We start from the raw sequence: 8,468 nt of genomic DNA on the forward strand, positions 1-8,468 counted from the left end.
GAATCATCTTCTGCTGCCTAAGCATCACAGTGTTCCATGATACATTGTCAAAGTAATGGAAGAAACAATTAAAGCAGGCCATTGTGTCCTTTGAAAATTTTTAAAACTTTTTTTCAATGCTACATCCAGAGCTAGACCAACTTGAATGTCTATAAAATCGTTTAACCTTCCTTATTTCCATATAATTGGATCTGCTAAGGACATCTATAATAGCTGCTTTTACTTTATCATCAGATAGCACTGGCAAAACATACCCCTTGGAGACAAAGTAGTTCCTTAAAAACATTATGCTTACAATTTTAGTTGACCCCAATGTTTTTTTTTTGGAGGGCAATTGGGGTTAAGTGACTTGCCCAAAGTCACACGGCTAGTAATTGTGTCAAGTGTCTGAGGCTGAATTTGAACTCAGGTCCTCCTGACTCCAGGGCCAGTGCTTTATTCACTGTACCACAGCCGCCCCTGACCCCAATGTTTTTTTTTTCCTTTTTAATATAAGTCCCAAACATTTGAACAGAGTTCCAACATACAGCAAACACTTTAGGGTATTATACAAATGATATTTCTATTATCAACAAAAATACAAATTTCTGTGATCTCTAAGATAAATCACAATTTAAAAATTGAAAGGATAAAAGATGTTGCAAAAGTGATGCATCTGTTACTAAACCAAGATGTTTTTTTTCCAAAATTAAATAAACTCTGAACTTTATTTATTTACAGAAAATCTTTAAATCATCTTTCCACAGATATTTCCAATTATTATCAGTTCCCTTGGCCTCCTACAGCCAAGCCCAACCATTAATAGCATTAATGTCAAAAATCCCTAGGTGTTTTCTACTGGTATTTCATTAATTAGTATTTCATCCTCATTCTGATGATTGCTATCAAATTTTGATTCAATAACTAGTTTCAAGTAACCTCCATTTATTTTTTCCACCTATATCACTATGGTGATCACCTTTGTAAATCTTATTTCTGTAACTTTTCTCTTTCATGGAAGAAAAAAAAAATAAAGTTCTTCTATTTCTCCATGATTGTCTTAAGACCCAGAAATCTTTGGCTTCTCATTTAGACATACTTAACTGGTAAAGTTACTCATGGAATATAGGTCTCTCATCATTCTTCTCTTTAAGATATACCCTTGGGGTGGCTAGGTGATGCAGTGAGTAGAGCACTAGCCCTGGAGTCAGGAGGACCTGGTTTCAGATCTGGCCTCAGACACTTGACACAAAAATAAACTGGCCGTGTGACCTTGGGCAAATCACTTAACCCCAATGGCCCTACCCTCTCCCCTCCAAAAAAAGCAAAAAAAACCCAACAATAAAAAAGACATATACTCTTTTAGTCTCATTCTCTCTCTCTCTCTGCATACATACATATATGTGAAATAAAAAGATAATACTATCTTAGTTTATAAATTATGTGCCATATACAAAAAAAAAAACCTGCCAGAATTTAACTTTGTAGAAATAGATAAAATAACAAAGTTCATTTGATGGAAAAAATGTTCAAGATTTTCAAAGAAAATGATGTAAAGTAGGAAAAATAGCAAGATGAAATCATCATACTATATACTTCATTGTTTTGCTTTTTTTTGGAGGGGAAAGGTAGGGCAATTGGGGTTAAGTGACTTGCCCAAGGTCACACAGCTAGTTTATCTTTGTGTGTGTTAAGCGTCTGAGGCCGAATTTGAACTCAGGTCCTCCTGACTCTAAGGTTGATGCTCTATTCACTGTGCCACCTAGCCACCCCCAGTACTATATATTCTAAACCAATAATTATCAAAATAATTCAGTATGGGTTGAAAAATTTTAAAGAGTAGCTTAATGGAATATATTAAATAGGTAAGATTGCAAAGCAAATGAACAAAACATACATGTTCAAAAAGACCAAGAACACCAATACAGTTTAAGAAAGGACAATATCGGGGCAGGGGGAACACTATTTGGAAAATTGGAAAACAATCCAGGAGAAATTAGGCTTAATCAGTATCTTATTCTGTGTACCACAAAAATCCGTAAATGGATACATGACAAATATAAAAGATTATAACAGGAACAAACTAGAGGAGAAAGAATGCTATTTTATAGCAATGGTTAGAGAGAAGTTCTTGAGCAAATAATGGAAATACAATCATAATAGAAAAAATAGCCTATTTTTGATCGGAACAGTAATGTTTTTTCAAAATAAAATAGAATAATATAGTGAAGTGGGGGAAAATTTCTCTGAGGAAAGTCTGTTATTTAAGATTTATATGTACATACACACAACCACATATATGTAATTGACACAAATATATCATCAAATGTATTAATATATTATGTGAACATATAAAATAAGAGCCATTCCTCAATAGATGAACAGTAAAAATAAATTGGCAAGCAGTTTTCTAAATAATACATGTTAACTACCAACCAATGTTTGTTTTGATTAGCTGTATAAATATGTTTCAATAGAAGACTCTTTTCTTTTATTTGTGGGACAGAGAATTGTGAAAAGGAGCAGAAAGGTTTTGATACTCATATAAAAAATAGAAATGGAAAGAAAGAAAGAACATCAATGTAATATTTTAAAATATAGAAGAGGATAGAAGAAAGTTCAGAAGTTCACACAGAGAAATAAGGGCAGTGTTGTAGAACAAATCCTTTTATTAAGGGGATTTGTTCTGTGAAGTTTGGGTTCAGTCAAAGGGTTACACTTGAGGCCCTAGAGGACCATATGTGGCCTCGAGGCTGCAGGTTCCCCAATTTTGCTTTAGGCTAATATCTAAGGTTTTCCAAAATCTACTTTCAATCTACTTTTCTATACTTGTTTTATATAGTACTTGAAGGTTCACTAGAATGTTTCCTAAAAACCAGTCTGTGAAGTTAATACAAGTGATATCATCCTTGATTTTTTCATGAATCTGAGCCTCATGGAAATCAAGCAAAACAAGTTTTTCCTTCTCACAAATCTATTAATGGTTAGAACTAGAATCATATTCCAGTTATTCTAGCTCCAAGTGCAATATTATTTTCTCCGAAATACCAAAAATATGTTACATATGTGTGTACATATATATATATATATATATATATATTTATTATATGTCTCCCCATTAGAGAGTAAGTTCCCTGAGGTTAGGTGTATTGTTCCTACCACCATATTCATATCACAGCACGTTGTACATAGTAGGTCCTTAACAAATGTATGTTGATTTGGAAGGCCTTACCTCTAAGATCCTTTTAAACCCTTAAGATTATGCTCTTTTCTAAGTTCAAATTAAAATATTATAAAGGATATCACACTGAAGAAAGAGTGCAGACTAAAAAGTGATCTAAGTTTACTACCTTTTTTCAGGGAAAATATAACAAAATAAAATACTTCTTAGAACAGGATTTGAAGTAGGGGAATAATGTGGACTCGTTTAGGGAACTTGAAATTTCAAGGGAGGGAGATGACATGGAGGTTGGCAACAACATGCAAACATAAACTAGATGAGGATGGAAGAGTAAATAAAATGTTTGGGGCTGATGGGAATAAAGGTAAGATAGTCTTTTGACAATTAAGTAATGAGATGCAAAATAGATTCACTTGGGCTTGAAATTGGAGGACAGTGCATGACAGTGGGATACTTAAGCCTTTGCTATTTGGTGAAATGAAGTAGCCCAACTCTAATCAGACTACTCAGGAGCAACATTCTGGAATTTCTGAAGCAAAAATTCCAAGGATGTAGCAAAACTGTGCCCTGCTAGCAAACAACAGCTGCTGCTAGACCATCTTGAATTAATACATAGCATGGCTCATGTCAAGCAAAGGGAGCTGACTGACTTGTAGTTTAGAACTGTGTCTACATTATTGAAACCACTGGGCTGTGGTATGGTTCTGGCAGCATCATCACTACCAAATAACATTGATACATATTTATTCTGGAAATCAAACGAGTTTACAGAAGCCTTCTAGCTCAACTTTCCTCATTTTACATGTGAGAACACTGATGCCCAGACTGTGGCTTGGGCAAATTCATACAAGTATCAACTAAAGAAGCCAAAATTCAAATTCAGGTATTTGGGCAAGTAGGTGGTACAGTGGATAGAGGGCCAGGCCTAGATTTAGGAAGCCTCATATCCTGAGTTCAAATTTAACCTCAGAAGCTTATTAGCTGAGTGGTCCTGGGAAAGTCACTTAATCCTGTTCTCCTTAATTTCCTCATCTGTATAATGAAGTGGAGAAGGAAATGGCAAACCACTTTAGTATCTAGTATCATATGGGTTCACGGAGAGTCAGAAATGATTGAATAAAATGACTGAACAACAAAATTTTATCTACAAGTTTACCAGGTTTTTCATTATACCATAAGAAAGAATTTTAAAGATGGTAGGAGTATGAATGTTAAATAACCCCTTTGTTTTACTGGAAAGTAAAATGAGATCTTGCCCGAGGGCATAGGGCATGAGGCTAGGTGGTGGCAGAGTCAGGACTTTGAAGTCACTGACTCATTATGATTTCATAAGACCTAAAGATTTAGAGCTGGGAGGTACCTTCAATATCATGTAGCTCACTCTACCCCAATTTGAAAAAAATGATGAAACAGAGTTTCAGAGTTAAATGTAATACATAAAGACATACATGTAGTAAGTAAAGGAGTTGGAATCCAAAACCAAAACTGAATAGTTTTCTTTTTACAGTACCATATTAATATTGGTGAATGTATGAATAATAATACAAAGGAATAGAATTTTTGGATACTCTTGCCATGCATATGTAGAATATGTAAGTGCATATTTGGGCATATACAAGAAAATTTTCAACAGATTGATGAGTATTCCTTCTATAGATTGAAATTAGAAATGCAAGTGTGTATATGATTTCCATTGGCCTTTCTCCTAAGTTTATAGAACTTCCCTGAAAGGAAGGGATAAAACCAATGTGAAAAATTCCCCCAAGGTATGGCTGAATACTTGGTCCCTCTTCTCTGTGTATCTATGATGGCATCCCATCCATACTTTTAAAATTTATGTGCTTCTTGTCCTTGTTTTGCCCACAAATTTTCTATAAAATAATCATCTAATATGTTAAAAGACATTCTTCTTTCTTTTTAAATTTATTTCATGGAAAACAGTACACTTGTACTGTCTTATCAATTTTTCTCATTCTGGTCACATGTATAGACCATCTTTCTTTCCATCATACATTTCTTCAGTGTTATCCTTTGTCCATTACTGGAAAGATGCTGAAGTCTGTTTGTACCAATTGACTTTCAACATTGCCCTATAATGGCAGTGACTGATGGCAGTATCCACATTGCTTGCTGACTGGCATGATAAAGACAAAGTAGATAGACAAAAGAAAGGCAATTTGGGAGTCCTGCAAGAGCACTAACCCTTGAATCCAAGAGCCCAAGAGAGAGGCACAACTAAGGAAAACTCCATGATGACTCCACATAGGAAAGACTTCTATCCATTTGAGAGCAGTGTATTTCTCCTTTACCATGTGAGTATACTTTCCCTTGGAATTGGTATATGTTTGTGGAAGAGTGTGCCCCAGACTTTTGGGAGGATGTTTTTTTTTTGCCTTTTTTGGAGGGGGGGAAGTCGGGGCAATTGGGGTTAAGTGACTTGCCCAAAGTAACACAGCTAGTAAGTGTGTCAAGTGTCTGAGGCCGGATTTGAACTCAGGTCCTTTTGACTCTAGGACTGGTGCTCTATTCACTGTGCCACCTAGCCACCCCAGGGGGATACTTTTATACTGGTTGTTCTTTCTTTACCTCACTATATCCCTTTTCTAAATGTGCATTAAGTCTGACTGGTTAGTAATTGATAGGGAACATTCTCGATTAGGGCTCATGAAGTGTAGTACCAGAACCCCAAATCCATCAAAGCCAAGGAGTCCTAAGGTAAGCAGTCACCATATTCTAGCCACCCAAATTGCTCATGCATTAGAATTTTGGAAAATAGACCTGGAGGAGGAGGGGGTGCATAGATATAGATGATAGATACAAGAAAACTTGTATGTAAAATAGTAAAGTAGATTTCCATAAATTAAAGAGGAAAATCCCTTTATAGTCACATGTCATTTGTCCATTGATTGAATGATCTACAATTCCTAATAAAAGCTGTGGAAAATATGGAATTAGATGAATGCTAGCTGATATGATTTCTTAGGTAGAGTCATTCTAATGATATGGCAGAGCCAATAATGCATCCATGTTGCCAAACTTATTCAGAAACAAGAGTTTGTGTCAGTAGGATGACCCACATTGAAACTGGTCAACTTACTCTTAGAGTTTGTGTAGACTTGCATATGCCTACTTTTGGGATATAGGTTAATTAATTTCATTCATGTTTATAAATTTTCAAATATTTATTGATCTCTTCTGTGTCAGGCACTTTTCAATGTGGGAGGAACACAAATACAAATAATGAAATAATCCTTATTCACAAGGATTTTATAATCTAATGAAGGAAATAAATTTTACTTAATAACACTTAACTATATTCAGGGTGTTGGGTCAAATGTTGGGGATACAAAACAAGAATAAGAACCTTACCCTCCCATCCCCGTTCTTGGCTTCTGGATTTTAAAATCAGCATGTCTCATTTGGAACTTCCCTGAGCATCTGAGGCCTTCTCATCATGGTATAGCCTACTACCCCCTGTATCCTTCTCAAAATGAGATATCCCACTGTGAGGCCTATGTCTTTCTCCTATTGTTGAATTCCTCCTGGAGCCTCCCCTTTGCTCTTAATAACTGTTTTTTTCCTTCCTTGCTTGCCTTGATGAACTTATATTCTACAAAAGAGGAAACAACTTGATGACAACTAAGTAAATAAAAATTCTTTACAAAGAAAATATGAAGAAATGGGGAGTGGGGTTGGGAAAACATTCACATTTATTAGTATAAGGAGAGCCCCCAAACGGATGGTAGCATTTGGGCAATTAATAGGGTGCTTGGTGTTCTAAGTATTCCGAGAGATGAAGAGGAGGAACATCCTTGGTGTGAGGAAAACTCATAAAGGCAGAGATTTGGTGGAGATATCCTGAATAGAATCAAGTTTGGTGGGAATTGTGGAGATCTGTAAAGGCCTGTAATAGGTAGGGAATAGGCAAAGTCTTTAAGAGCCAAGTAGATCAAACACACACATGTTTATGCATACACACATATGTGGACATATATGTGTATATAGACATACATATATACATAAATATGTACACACATTTATGTAAAATTTATAGACAACAGTGAAGCAATGACAGTTCTTGAGTAGGAAATTACTTTGTTGAACCTATATTTTCACAACATTCATGGGAGGGGAGACTTAAGAAGTGAAAGAAAACTTAGCACCACACCCATAAATAACTGGCCGCGTAACCTTGAGCAAGTTACTTAACCCAGATTGCTCATAAAAAAAAAGTGAAAGAAAATTGTTAATCTAAGGACAGAAATTGTTAATATAAAATGGAATGTTACCTGGCACTCCCTGAATTATACCGGCAATGTCAGAATATTAGTAGCAATCCCAGTAAGATAGCGTTGATTAGGTTGAGCTAAGTAGGACTTTAAGTCCCATCCTGAGATCTTGCCTTGTGGGGGAACCCAGCTCAAGCTGGATCTAGGACTCTGCTGTTCTTGTCACTTTCCATTGGAATTCATAGCATGAAGGCCAAGACAGAATGAATTGGTTCTCTTTGATCTGATTGCTTGTAATGTAATGCCAAGGAAAGGCAACTTCCCAAGGTTCAAAATACCAGCATAGGTGCTCTCCATTTTATTCAGTGACCAACCAAGAACAGAGAAGATCAAAACATGACATCATTCAAAATACAGCATTTCCTAAGTGTGATTAAATAATCTCCAAGTACTACCCCACCCCAGAACCTTCCATTCATTCAATCAATTACAAAGTCCCTGTTCTAAATACTACTCCACCCCTAGGCTGTACCTTCATTTAGTCCACCATAAAACCCCTCTTCTCAAATGGAGATTAGTTTCCAAACATAAGTAAAGTACATTCATTTGTTCAACCATAGAACACAAAAAGGTCAAAAGTTCCCCACCCCTGGATCACAATTGAATCTACCCCAGAGTTACATCAAGTTTAAGCACAGCACTTAATACCCAAATGGAGGTCTTTTCTTCATCTTGACACTAGGCAAGTTCTCAGCAATCTTAGTTCCTGGGGAGACAAGACTTAGCAAGGCCACAAGATACATTGCCAGTCTCTTCATTAATTCATCCTCTGTCTGTAGAACAGTCCTAGAACCCCTGAAAACATTAGCAAAACCCTCTCCCAGGATTTCTGTAAACATACAACAAGAAAATCCTTCTTCAGGGCTTCTGAACCAACAGAAAGGTTCCCAGACCCCTGCAACAACAGCACTGTCCTTCACCAGTGGATAGTATTCACTCTGTCTGCAGGACAGTCTCCAGACCCCTGCAACAACAGCACTGTCCTTCACCAGTGGACAGTATTCACTCTCTGTCTGCAG

Source organism: Petaurus breviceps, unplaced genomic scaffold (assembly GCF_028583685.1).
Source record: "Petaurus breviceps papuanus isolate PSGF00001 unplaced genomic scaffold, PetGlider_PUasm1.0 140, whole genome shotgun sequence".
Taxonomy (NCBI): Eukaryota; Metazoa; Chordata; class Mammalia; order Diprotodontia; family Petauridae; genus Petaurus; species Petaurus breviceps.